The following is an 11,704-nucleotide window of genomic DNA, read 5'->3' as shown; positions in this document are numbered from 1 at the left end:
CAGTACCCATTACCCAGTCGACCCATTACCCAGTCGACCCATTACCCAGTCGACCCATTACCCAGTACCCATTACCCAGTCGACCCATTACCCAGTACCCATTTCCCGGTACCCCTTACCCAGTACCCATTTCCCAGTACCCATTACCCAGTCGACCCATTACCCAGTACCCATTACCCAGTCGACCCATTACCCAGTACCCATTTCCCGGTACCCCTTACCCAGTACCCATTTCCCAGTACCCATTACCCAGTCGACCCATTACCCAGTCGCTGAATAGCTAAAGGTGGAACTCTTCATTCCCGTGCGTCCGTCGCCATCAAAGTCAAAGTCATACGATTTGTCTCACACACGTTTTTACCGCAGTGGAATTTGTTCTCGGCGTTTGACCCATCTCTCTCGGAGCGGTGAGCCGCAGCCAAGGAGCCGCGCTCGGGAATCATTTGATTAGTTGATGATTTGACCTCCCCGAATTCAACCCTTCGATGCTGAGTGCCAAGCAGGGAGGCATTTGGGGGGTGCGCACGCTTTTCCGACACACCGAACATCCGAAGCGGGGGGGACATGCGATGTGATGCGAAAAAGCGATGGTCCGACATGCGCTGCTCCCGTGCTTGCGGTTAGGGTTAGGTTCGGATCAATAGTATGTCGGAACTAAAGCCTGCACCCGGCATTTGGTCCCATTTTTACAGTCTTTTGGTCTGACCCGGCCCAGGGATCGAACCCCCGACCGTTTCAGGGCGTATAACTGAGTCACAACAGTAGCCTATATGTAAGTGTTATACCCCCCAACCCCCACCCCCTCCAACACCCCACCCTCCCACCCCCCATATCAACTGACTCTTACCCCCCCGATTCTATGTGCAGCTCCATCTCATTTTGGGTAATGTTTTGGAGATCAGCGTCGACCCCCAGAGATGTCATCATGCTCACTGAGCGGAGTCTCCATTTCCCTTCCCAAGGCAGGCCTTGTCACAACTCTAGAAGGCCCAGCGGCAACAGTGGAACAGATGGAACATCCATGGTTTTTTGGTCAAGTACGCGTGGGTAGACTCAGTGAGGTCTGCGGGTGCTGCGTGTTGACTGAGTCTCCATATATCTTTTGATCAGAGTCGATATACATTTTGATCAGAGTCGATACCTTTTGATCAGAGTCGATATACCTTTTGATCAGAGTCGATACCTTTTGATCAGAGTCGATACCTTTTGATCAGAGTCGATACCTTTTGATCAGGGTCGATACCTTTTGACAGAGTTTGACGGTTGGGGAGGAGAAACATACGGCTCGTTTTTCGGGGGATGCAAAGAGACGAAAAAAAGAAAAGAAAACAGAAATAATCAGTGTGTAGACTAGGAGATCTATTTTTTTTGTTCTACCCCCCCCCCCCCTCCCTCCCTCCCTCCCTCCCTTCTCCGCGGGTCTGTATAGCGTTTGGGTAATGGCGTCGTGTCCTGTTTGATAGCTGTGGCTTTAATCATTGTAATAAGAACCTGCTTTGTAAATCGGCCTAGAGTAGCAATATATGATGACATCTTATGGTTCAAAAATTTAAAAACTGTGCCGGAATACTTTTTAAACGATGTGACCTATGGAACATTTTGCCACTGCTTATAAACGTTTGTTGGGGTGATCATGTGTTTCTGTTCGGTTGGGAGGACATAACTTATGTCTGAGTGTGAGCCAGTATGTGTGTGTGTATGTGGATGAAAAGTTTGTCTTTTTAGGTGAGTATGCGTGTGTTTTTTGGGGGGGGAGGGGGTGGAGGGGGGGAGGGGGGGGGGGGGGGGGGGGGTGTTGCTTTGGGTTGCTCAATATTTCTGTCCACGTTGCCTTTCTGCCAAGTCCTTACCAATGCCTTCGTGGTTCTACCTATTGTATGACTTTATTGTGAATTTTATTTTTTTATGTGCAATTCTCATCAGCCTCACCATGCCAATAAAGGGTAAACGTGTTTGAAAGAAATTCACCTGTTCTTTCATCGAGACTCTTTTTTTGTACTGTTGTCTTCTTATTCTTTAGCGCTGAAACATGACAGTCACGGCGCAACGGCAGCCTGTTTTACGCAAATGGCTACATTTACCGTCCAAATACAGAATGATTATATATTATATAATGATATATGTATAATTATATAATACAATTATCCACACTATACAGAATGATTATGGCAGAGGGTCGGTCTGCCCTTATTTCAACCAGATTATTATAACTTTTTTTGTTATCATTATGGAGCCTTTTAAATTGACAGTTTAAGGATTGGAATTATGGAAATGAGGTGAAATGATTTGAAATGAAGATCTAATATCTGAACTACAGATCTAATATCTTCTACTATGATCACTTTATACCTAACCTTCATGCTGACATATAACCCCTTTTGTGGTATAGCGTTATGTTGTGCTTTAGCTATTGAAAAATAGCAGACCTACAAGCTCATAGCGCGCCACCGAGTGGCGCGCTACGAGCTTGTATAGGTCTGCTATTTTTGAAAAAATCGAAGAACGACTGACATAGAAACATAGCTTTTTCAGAAAACTGTCAGGATGTAGAAGATATTTTTTAGAATCTGATCTCAGGTCAAGAATGGGATAATGTGTGGAATAGAAAAGTCTCTCTCTCTCTCTCTCTCTCTCTCTCTCTCTCTCTCTCCCCCTCTTTGATATTCATATCACCTGGGGGAGAGAGAGAGAGAGAGAGAGAACACTGTAGTCTTTGTCTTTGTCCATAACTTGACTCCACACCATGAGTCTGCAAGTTAATAAAAAAAAAAAAAAAAAGTTGAGGGGGAACAAATTCATTAATGCAATGGAGTGCTTTAAGTGACTCCATGTGAGGTTTGATATGTAGTGGCGGCTCATTATGACTCAAACCCCCCTCCCTCCCTCCCCCCCCCCCCAGCCCCCCCCCCCCTCCCCGTAGCCCGGGAGCTGCTCTCACACTGGGACCTTTTTTTTCTCCCATATACTGCTGGAAAAGACAAATATGGTGAAGAATGTGCATTAAACTTTAAGGCGTCGTGAGGGTCTGATTGTGTATTTCTTATTGAGTTTTAGCCATTTAGCCTCCAGAGAAGAGAAGAGAGAGAGAGTCGGAGCTTTCATTTCAGACGCTATACAGAAGCAGGAGGTCTCACTCTGTTTGCCCTCTCCTCTCCACAGAATGAAACCGTCCCTGGAAAACTACACCCCCCCCCCCCCCCCTCCCCCTCCCCCCCTATCCAACACGATAAAATGACTGTTTTTATCTGTTATTATACGGGTGTTTTTCGGTTACTTTTTTTGTTTGGTTTTTTTGTTATTATAGCCCATTTAGACCTGCGGACGATTCTACAACATGTCTTCTAACTCATGACAGTTTTCGGGAAAAAAATACCCTATGTTTCTATATGTCAGTGGTGGTGCTCAAACATCATTTTCATGTCAAGGAGCCCCAGAAATATGTGTATTTGGCTGCCGACCCCCATCTGAAAATATGTTGTCCCATGAGGGACCTTCCGGAAGCAAAGATTTGTGTTAAAAAACGTTCACTCTGAAAGAATACATTCAAAGATTTGTGCCACATTTTCAGGATTTAAAAAAAATAGCAGACCTATGCTATATTTTGAATCCCACGATTTTGTAACCCATTTTTCACCCCTGTGCCAATCATCTACTGTGATCCTGGGCTCTACACACCCTCCGCCAACCTGGGGAGAGCAACGGACTTAACTCATGCTTCCTTCATGCTTGAGTGTCCAAATTGCTCCTTTACACCTGACAGGGGGGAGTTTCCCTGGTTGGACGTAGCGCGTGGAAGGAACACGTTATTCCAACCAGTTCCTTTCCCCTCCATCAGGCGCCCTGGCTGGCCAGGGGGAGGCACTTTAGAGACCAGGATTACTGCATGTTTTTGTGAGGGTACCTACCCTAGGGGACACGGGGAGAACATGCAAACTCCACACAGAAAGGCCCTTTCGCCGACCCCGCCTTCGGGTATATGGGCACTGATGACGCGGAGGAGGGAACACGCCGCCAGCGCCCACAATGCCCCGAGCGGGAATCGAACCCAGGACCTTCTAGCTGTGAGGCGACAGCACTATACCAACTGTGCCACCGTGCCCCTGGTGAGGTCTGCTATTTTTTAATAACACCAAAAGGGTTTCCTGACCAAAATGGGTTAAACAGTAGATAAGCAGCTATCTATGGTGGTTGGAAGTAAAGTGCAGGTATAGCCTTGCAGGAGATAATGGCGGTTTGATGGGTTTGGTCAGTGTCTCTCTCTCTCTCTCTCTCTGGGATGGACATTGAGATGCGGTTGCTGAGATTTGTGTAACGGTATATAGTTTTTTTTTGGGCTTCTCGTGAACAGGTAGTTCCATTGTATGTCTCGTCTCCGCCAAACCGACGCTCACTTGAAGCACTCGGACGGAATTGGACAAGTGGGACGACGTAATCGTCGCGACAGTTTGGTCTTTGTCTCCCGTGAATGTGATATTATCTGTTGAAATCTTAGAGGGAAACCATTTCATCTGCAGGGTTGATAGCAGAGAAAACCCCTGCAGGTGCCTTGGCAGACATTGCCAAATAACCCATTTAGGCCGCCTGACGTCGAAAGTTAAAATCCTGAAAGTTTTCTGAAAAACCCATCTATATTTATACTGGTGCTCAATATTTCATGTCAAGGACCCCCCCCATCTGAAAATATGTTGTTCGAGTGACACCCCCAAGAAGCAAAGAGTTGAGTTAAAGCGTTCGCTCTGAAAGAATATACATTCAAAGATTTGCGCCGCATTTTCCCGTTTTTACAAAAATAGCAGACCTACAAGCTTGTAGATCTGCTATTTTTCAATAAGCTAAAGTATAACGTAATGCTTAAAACACCAAAAGGGGTTTCCGCCCAGAATGGGATAAGGACATCCAAACATCGTTCTGCTCATGTTACTTTGACTTTATACCTCCCTTCTTCATGGTATCCTGAAAGCAGGGTTAGGGTGTGGGGAGGGGAAAAAACGCACCCTTTTTCGATATAATAAAGATTATAAAGACTAGTTAATTAAAGCCTGTGGGGTGGAACGTGAGCAATAGTATATAGCAGTAATTTAACATCAGGAGTACACGTTGATTGAAAAGAGAAAGAAATGTCCAGTTTGGGTGAAGGGTTCATTTTAATCAGGTTAACCACTTAAATCCTATACTCAGTTGACCGCGGGGGTCCCCCAAGGCTGTATGCTGGTCCATTACCTTTTCTCCCCCCCCCCTCAATATCAGATCTACAAGCATCACAATCGCTCATCCCCTGGTTCATGGAAGTATATAGCCTATACTTTGTATTCTCTATGGAGAATAACATGGGCTCATCTTAAAAATCTTCTCATATAAGCGCTGTGGTCCAAAAATAAACAAGGTGTCTTCGGCGATATTGTCAGGGAGGTGCCTCTGTATATCGTTTTACGACAGTCAGTCAGTCATATTATGATACAGTCTGTTTCTAGCGAAAATGTAACTAATTTAGTAGCAGTAACAATAGCGTCAGTTGATTCTTCATATCCATATGAGTGAAACGGCCGGGATGACACGTTTATATTATTTATCAAACACAGTTTTTATATGAGGCGATCTAAAATCCACCCATGTTTTGGATTACAATGCAAATAAAAAAGTACGTGAACCCGTGGATTTGCGCCCCAGCTCTACCGATATTGACGTCAGACTTCGGTGCTCTATTGACCATCTGCAGACCATCTAATCTAAGGCCATATTGCCATCAGTTTGGAAGCACTTGTTTTCAGTAAAGCAACGTCCTGCTGCCTCCTGCATTATGTGCTAATTCAAAACAGGTGGTACACAGCACAGGGCAGTTGAGTGATATCTAACGAGCACTTCCAAACTGCAACACTTAGAAAGAATAACCACCTGCAACTATGGACACAAAGTAGCTCATAACATAACATGTCTACAGTGGCTTTTTATGAAACAAACACTTTGAGGATTTAGAAAGAGGATAATTCAAGCTTTCCGTAACAGCTGCAATGTTGGTGAGTTTAACATTGTTTAATACAATCAGAGAGGACTTTTCTGTGTGGATGAATGGGCTGCCAATGGAAGTTGCACCTAGGTAGCACCTTGCCTTTAACTTATATGGACAAGATGGCCGTGGTCTGCATTATGGTCCATTGAGAACAGGGACAGCACTAACATCACTAATATAACATCACTCACCCCTGTGGAAGACCCCTGGTATTAGCTACGCCTACTACTCATTTTTGTAATCGGTGGCCAGCTATACAAAAACTTTTAATGCTTCAACTATTATCTAATTTGACATTGTTCTGGAACAGGAGCAGAGCGAGGAATGTAATGAGTACTGAGATGAGTCCGGGGGGGTCCCGGGTGAAGAAAGACCCCAACCAAAAGTCAGAAAAAGATTATTCTGGCTACCGGTACTTTGGAAAAAATTAAGGGAAGCTCCGCACACTCAGATCTGTTGCACAATCAATGTATTTATTTAGCAGGCTTTGGGTCAACTGACCTTCTCTTCAGGCATGATCAAAAAGTGACATAGGACAGAATATATGTTCATCATATATGATTGATCACACCTATGTCAAACATTTCAATTTGAATGATAACTCATTGGAGTTGTAGTTCTCAGTGAAACTACAAGGCACCCAAAGACACCAAGTGTCCATTTAGACAAGAGGAAAAACATCACGAGTGAAAAAATTACAATTATTTACAAACGAAGTAAACAAAAACAAAAAAACAGAATAAACAAAAGCCAATAATGCAATCAAATGCAAACATCACCGGTACTTTAAATAGTGTAACAAATCAATTCAGAATAAAAAAAATTTTAAACTATAAAACAACCCTAATTTTATTATGAAAAACGGACATTAATTGTCTGGCGTACTATTATGGGAGGTCCCACAATATATGACCCCCCCCCCCCCCCCCCAGATATGGGGTGGGGGTCGGGAACATTTTTAACCCCATTTGGTCCCTATGAAAGCCAAAACTATTTTTTAGCAAAAACATCCTACGGAAATACACCTCGTACCAAACTATAACATCACTCACAAGCTGAGCCTACGGATGGCTCAGGGGGTGCATGGTGGTGGTGGTGGTGGTTGGTTGGGTGCAAATATGCACATAATGTATATCGACGTGCACTGGTACTGTATGTGACAGCAATTTACAATTTAGGCATTTATCAGACGCTCTTATTCCAGAGCGACTAACATTAAGCAATAACAAAAAGCATGGCATATACATCACATATATAAAAAGTATAGTTATCATGAAACACGCGTAAGCAAAGAACGTAACAATGGAATATCTATGTAAACTATATACATACTATACTTATATATTATACATGTGTACTATAAAGTGCTATGACTATAAAATGCAATTCTAGTGCTGTCTACGTAACAAGCTATAAGTCTGTTTAAAATACTATCCAAGTCTACATAAAAGTGCTATCTAAGGGGCTAGGGCAAGTGCTACGGGCCATGGTGGAGTCTGAAGAGGTGGGTTTTCAGACTACGACAACAGCATCACTATAGCTGAAGTTTTCTTGCTCAATCAACTTAATTATCTTCAAGATGGCGAGTTTAAATTAAGGGGGATGCTTCAGGAGTTTATCAAAATGGAAAGAAGCCGTATAGAATAGATACTGCTTTACCATCTATTATTGAAAACACGCGTCTCTGTAAATATCAACATGTATCCCAACAAGGCGCCCTATCGTCTGCCACGTTATATATTATGCGAGGAGCTAATGACAACGCCGTTAAAAATCACAACGTTTCCCAATTCGGTATTTGTATATTAATTGTTTCTGCACTTTCGGCTTTAAAGAGTAATGAGGAACAGAAGGACAGTATTCTTCTTTCCCCACAAACTATCAACTTTGGGGATTGAACGTATTCTTCGCTAGATAATTAACCCATTCTGGACGGGAACCCTTGTTGGTGTTTTAAGCATTATGTTATACTTTAGCTATTGAAAAATAGAAGATCTACAAGCTCGTAGCGCGGCACTGAGTGCCCCGCTACGAGTTTGTAGGTCTGCAATTTCTTTTAATTGTGAAAATGTGGTGCAAATCTTTAGTTTCTTTCAGAGCGAACGTTTATTAACTCAAATCTTTGCTTCTGGGGGGGGGGGGGGGGGGGGGGGTCACTGGAACTACAAATTTTGAGATGGGTGTTGGAGGCCAAATACATATCATTCTAGGGTTCCTTGACATGAAATATTGAGCACCTCCACTGACATAGAAACATGAGGTATTTCAGAAAACTGTCTTTTTTTTTTTTTTTTTATGTCGACGTCAGGCCTAAATGGGTTAATGGCTACAGACAAATGGCGGCTGATTGAACGACTCATCCCTCTGTTTTCAATCACCATCTGCTGTGTGTTGCCTGCGAAAAACAGCGTTAATTACCTTGAGTGCGCCGGAGACGTGGCGTATTAATTAGAACAACAAAAAAGGGAAACCTTGGAGATGATTTCCAATTCCGTTGCAATGTTCCGTGTGTGTGTGTGTGTGTGCGCGTGTGTGTGTGTGTGTGTGTGTGTGTGTGTGTGTGTGTGTGTGTGTGTGTGTGTGTGTGTGTGTGTGTGTGTGTGTGTGTGTGTGTGTGTGTGTGTGTGTGTGTGTGTGTGTGTGTGTGTGTGTGTGTGTGTGTGTATACACTATACAGTAGCCTAGCAGATATATTCACAAGACACTCCTTTGCTGATCGGCCACTTTACTGTACTTAAGTTAAAGGGACACTTCACCCTTTTTCTTTTATGTTTTGGCGAGCTCACACCGACCGACTCATTGGAGGCAATGCAGGGTTCAGTGTCTTTGCCCACAAGGACACTTTGACATGTAGGACAGGAGGAGGAGGAGGAGCCGGGATTCGAACCGCCGACACACAGGGGATCATTGGACGACCTGCTCTTATACCTCCTGAGCCACAGCCAGCCGCCCCTAAATAATGAATTGCATTTTTATAGCGCTTTTCCAATGAATTGCATTTTTATAGCGCTTTTCCATAATGCACTCTGTTCCTATTTCAGGAGGAGTGAAATCGCCTCATGCGCTTTTTGAGCAACTTTAATGCAAGTGGACGTCTCTATTAATATATACTCTAAGGTTTACACACACACACACCTGCGTGTTGTACCTTTAGCTCTGCGCGCTCCATGCCGCCCGGGGGCCCCAGCCTGGGGGCCCCAGCCTGGGGGCCACAGCCCGGGGGGCCACAGCGGGGCCCTTTTTAGAATGCTGGGGCAGGCAAGTCTTTGTCTGGCGGGGCAGCAGCTCGGGGACGTCAGCAGAAAGATGAGTTGCTGCTCTGTGACCGTAGGGACAGCCGGGCTGACACGGAGCGTTAGGACTTCGGACCAAGACGCCTCCATTGGGCCTGTTCGTGGCGTGCACGCCTGTGTGTGTGCGTGTGCGTGTGTGTGTGCGTGCGCATCAGCTTAACCCATTCTGCGCGGGAACCCCTTTTGGTGTTTTTAAGCATTGCGTTGTACTTTAGCTGTTGAAAAATAGCAGACCTATACAAGCTCGTACGAGCTTGTATAGGTCTGCTATTTTTGAAAAATGTTTGAATATATATTCTTTCAGAGCGAATGTTTTTAACTCAAATCTTTGAAGACATTTTGTAGAATCGGTCTCGGTCGAAATAGGTTAACAAAGCAGACAGATGGAAAAGGAGAGAGAGAGAGAGAGAGAGAGAGAGAGAGAGAGAGAGAGAGAGAGAGAGAGAGAGGGTAATAAAATAGAGAGAGATAAAGAGAGAGAGAGAGAGAGAGACATTGACTGGAAGTGACAGGCCTGTGCGCTTTGGCTCCACGGGCCAAAGCAGTGTTGCCACCCTGCAGAACACATCCACTCTTCCTCCCCCGTTCCCCGTGCAGCTCGGGTCCTCGTGCTGCTGCTGGTGGAGAGGAGAGGAACATGGATATAGGCACCAAACTTTAAGCCTTTTTGGACCTGAGATCAGATTCTAAAAATGTCTGTTTGAAAATGACAGTTTTCTGAAAAAGCTATGTTTCTACGTCAGTCGTTCTTCGATTTTTCAAAAATAGCAGAACCTACAACCTCGTAGCGCGCCACTCGGTGGCGCGCTACGAGCTTGTAGGTCTGCTATTTTTCAATAGCTAACTAAGATTCTACTAAATAATGTCTTCTAAAATCCTAACAGTTTTCTGGAAAAAGACCTCATGTTTCTATAATATGTCAGTCGTTTTCCCCAAAACTAGATGTATTTGGTCGCCGACCCCCCCCCCCCCCATCTGAAAATACAGTATGTTATTGCAGGAACCCCCCCCCCCCAAGAAGCAAAGATTTGAGTTAAAAAATAACGTTCGCTCTGACAGAATATATATTCAAAGATTTGCACCACAATTTTCACAGGTTTTTCAAAAATAGCAGACCTATACAAGCTCGTAGCGCGGCACTCGGTGCCGTGCTACGAGCTATGAGCTTGTAGATCTGCTATTTTTCAATAGCTAAAGTATAACATCATGCATAAAACACCAAAAGGGGTTCCCGAAACCGTACAGAATGGATTAAAGCCTTGTCATTGCTGATGCGTGAGGCTGCACTGCATAATCCTGAGTGTTAATTTGAAGTGCACACAACAAAATAGACCCTTAGGGGTCCATTTTGGTTGGAACACTTGGTATTTTTTAAAGTGTGTGACAAGCCCTATACATCACGGGGTGAAGAACTAAAACACAGAAACATGCTAATGTGATGATGCTGTGAACGCCAATGCCATCAGTAACTATTTGGCAATCATTGGCCTAACATCAATAACCATTAGCATAATTTCCATGACTTGAGTCCTTAACGACTTTTAGACAGAAATAATGACAAATCAAATATGCTTATACACCCCCCCCCCCCCCCACACACACACACACACACACACACACACACCACACCGTACAAATGGGCCATTTACAGTCTGTGACGAACAATGAGCAAAACAAAGAAGTAAAAAAAGTAATAACGTATAATTGCATATAGGATCACTTTGGGCAGCCTCAAGTATATTATAAGCCGACACACAGGAATGAGTTTCAGTATAACTTTAAAACGCCACTGACGTCATTCCGTATATAGCCTCAGATATAGCTATATAGTAAGGGCATTTTATCAGGTATTTGACCAATCTGGGAACTAAAATCGCTACCAATACATTTCTTCACCAATGTGTTTCTAAAAGGTGTCTAATAACATGTACTAAAAGTTTGAAATTCTGAAACCATTCCAAGCGGATATATGGCCTAATTTAGCCCAAGGAGGGGTTTTTGTGTGCAAAAAATGGAATGGATTCAGAATCATGAAAACCCCATAGTTTCACAATGTCACATGCTACTGAAAGAATGATGAAATTTGGACTTTTCTTCCCCTTTATATAGGATGTTATGGGTATGGTCACATATTATGCTAATAACTCAATTTCCCACAGGAGTTGAATTTTCTAATGTTATTAGACACCTTTAGAAACACATTGGTGAAGAAATGTCTCGGTAGTTCCCAGATTTTCATAGATTTCTCTTACCAATAGTTTTCTTTTTCTTTTTAATTTCCATTCTTGTTCAGCAAAACGTCCTTTACTGTACTGTACTGTACTGTACTGTCTGTATAATGGCTATAAAGCACAGCTCCACTCAAGCATTCTTGACAAGATGACTGGAAGGATTGAGAGAAAGG

The 11,704-nt window shown here is 43.7% G+C and overlaps 1 protein-coding gene across 1 annotated transcript in view; it reads left to right on the top strand.

The window, feature by feature from the left end:
• The window catches only part of ppargc1a (peroxisome proliferator-activated receptor gamma, coactivator 1 alpha), a 66,223-nt gene extending 64,482 nt beyond the window's left edge, over positions 1-1,741 (top strand). The window contains 1 exon segment of the mRNA XM_080793133.1: positions 1-1,741. This exon segment is cut by the window's left edge and continues 3,045 nt beyond it. The gene's annotated coding sequence lies outside the window, so the exon portion shown is untranslated.
• Positions 1,742-11,704: the final 9,963 nt, after the last annotated feature.

The sequence above is a fragment of the Protomyctophum bolini genome, assembly GCF_963924005.1.
Source record: "Protomyctophum bolini genome assembly, chromosome: 20".
In the NCBI taxonomy this organism is placed as follows: Eukaryota; Metazoa; Chordata; class Actinopteri; order Myctophiformes; family Myctophidae; genus Protomyctophum; species Protomyctophum bolini.
Note: the sequence above shows the minus strand (reverse complement) of the source record. Positions and strands in the feature narration are given on the sequence as shown.